Source organism: Leptonychotes weddellii, chromosome 2 (genome assembly GCF_054177405.1).
Source record: "Leptonychotes weddellii isolate Sample4059 chromosome 2, ASM5417740v2, whole genome shotgun sequence".
NCBI lineage: Eukaryota > Metazoa > Chordata > Mammalia > Carnivora > Phocidae > Leptonychotes > Leptonychotes weddellii.
In genome coordinates, this window is record NC_138370.1 from 63,926,292 (window position 1) to 63,928,984 (window position 2,693).

The following is a 2,693-nucleotide window of genomic DNA, read 5'->3' on the forward strand; positions in this document are numbered from 1 at the left end:
CCTTCAGACCAAACAAGCAGGGGTGTTGGCATCTTCCTGAAAACATTTGTTTGGTCCTTTCTTGCCCCTTCTTTATACAATAGGCATTCCTACGCTTTCTTTCTTCATCTCCCAGATATTACATGGCTTGAGGGAGAGGCCACTGGCTTATTCACTATTTTATAGTCCCAGGTTTTCAATGGGCTAAGTGGCCCCATAATGTAATATAAGGAGATGATCAGAGGAACTGTATCGAAATACTGTGTGTCTAGGGTCCATTACTTAACTACTTTCTGCCTCAGTTTCTCCACCTATAAAATGTGAATTAATACTATCTGGAAGTGTCATGGTAAGGACTCAGTGAGATAGTGCATGGGGAAGTCATTGGCCCCCTGAAGGACTCAGTGAAGCTTAGGTCCCTTCCCTGACACAGGGTTCTTGAGCAGGTTCCCTGTGCCTTCATCCTGAATTGAAAACCAAAGAAGAACATTACCCTTCACTTTGGAAATCACTTTGTCCTTATGGTTCTTTATTTCTCCTCCTAAAAACAGTCATACCCACTGAAGACTCTATACTTCCTCTTTTTACCGTTACACATTTCACTTAAAATCCAAGTAAAAATTTCACCTCTTCTCTACCCCAAGTCACTGAGGTGATTCTGTTTTCCCCTTCTTCCTGTACGCCCCGCCCCTACACACATGCACAAACAGTTGGAAGAGAACGAAGTCAGGGAATTTTCAGCTTATTCATTCATGTATTTGTAACCACTCTCCTTCCAGTGGGATTTCAAGCAAATCAACACGTGTTGCTACAGTAAGATACACATTTAGACTGAGTTGAAGTAAGCGAGTAAGGACACTGGGACACTGGGAAGATGAGGGGCTGGACGGACAGGAGGAAGCCGGGAGTGAAATCAGCACAAAAAAGCAGCTCAGGTAGGTCAGCAGCTCTGAGAAGAGCTGGAAGGTTGACAAGAACCCACCGAACTCTACTCCCTGCTCAAACTGGCACTTTCAGGGAAAGGTTTGGAAAAGAAAACCATTGAAAATGATGATCTTGGCACCATCCTCTTTCTTCCGTGGGGAGAAAAGTGCATTGGGACCACAGAGGTCTCCACGTGGGGTTAGGGGGCGGTGAAATCACAGCCGCCTTCTGGATCATCTTCTGTCCGAGGTGGATCCACGAGTTGGACATCTAGGGAGTGGATACTCCTGGTGTAAATCACCAAGTCAAGATAACCTGGGGCTTCGCTTGGAAAATGCAGTTCTACCACAATTCAAGCAAGCTCTGACTTTATGACATGGAACCACTGTAGACATCATGGTAGCCCAATAAATTAAACCACAAACAATTATCCAGTTGTCCTTGGAGTTCAAAAACAAAGATGACAAAAGTCGGGCACCCCTACACACACATTCATGCCCTGTGCAGGCTCACTTGGAGTCCAAGGGCTTGAAGAACTGAGGGGAAAATCCAGAAATATCCATTGTAAGGGAGGACAAAGTTTTCTTTGGCCCTCTTAGGGTCCCTGGCTGAGTCTGAAAATTAAACTGAAAAAGACATTAATAGGAGAGAAGCATCATATTTTATGGAATTTGTCCACATCAGTGGCAGCTTTCACAAGAGAATGAGGACCTCAAGAAATGGCCAGAGCAGGAGGTTTTTATACTTTAAGACCAAGAAACAACACACGTGTGACGAATTGGCAAGACCGAGGGGTTTGTGCAGGGGTTGGGGGGCTGTAGTTCAACCAGGGCTAGGTCCTCCTTACCTTCCTTAACTAGGAAGATACGGGTGAGATTAACAAGGTTTGTTTGCAGATTCCTCTAGTGTCTTCTCTGGGCAGATGAGAGTCTGTCTCCAGTAAAAGGAGAATTTATTTCCCGCCTTTGGGAAGAAAAGGGGAAGCTTTTTCTGCATTTACTGCTTCTAAATTGCCTTCAGTTCAAAATAATTTCTGCGTCAAAGAGGCATATTTGGGGGTGACATACGCTGGTTTCGTTCACTGTTTTCATATGGACGAAGATCCCCAGGTTGCTGGCTTGAGCCATCACGAGGACTGGGAGGCAGCGTGGAGACAGGCAGGGCTCTTGACACTCATTCCAATATGTGTCTCTCCTACATTTCTCTACCTCGTTTCTTGACTCGGGCCTTTAGCTCTGCCCATCCCGTCAAATTCCGATCCTCGGCTTTCCATCTTTCCTTTCTTTCCCCCACTGACCTGACTCTGCAGCAAAGCCCCTGTTGGTGTTTTGACTACTCGCTGGTGGGCACCCTCGGAGGCCGCAGCACCAGGAGTCTGCGTCTCCCCTGTTTCTCAGGTGATTCCTGGATTATTTGCAATACAGGTGTTTATACCCCATACCCGGCATTCACATTGCTTGTTTCTGTTAAACTATTGATTCTTTCTCTTGGCAGCTACAGGAGGCTTTGATGCGGGGCTGTGTTGTAGTTTCTAAAGGAGGGAGAAGTTGGTGGGAGGATTTACAGCTGTTTGAAGAATTCCTCCGCCCTATAGCAATTGTTCTGGAGGGAGGAGCCCGTTGAGCATTTTCCCGGCTGGGGGCAGCTTTCGTGAACCGTGTTTCTCTCGGAGGAGAGACGGGAAACTGAAGTGCTTCCAAATAAAGATCTGAGTAATGAGATTTGATCTGAAGGGATTTGTTCTTAAACATGAAGAATTTCCAGATGCAATCCATAGCACCAGCAGATTT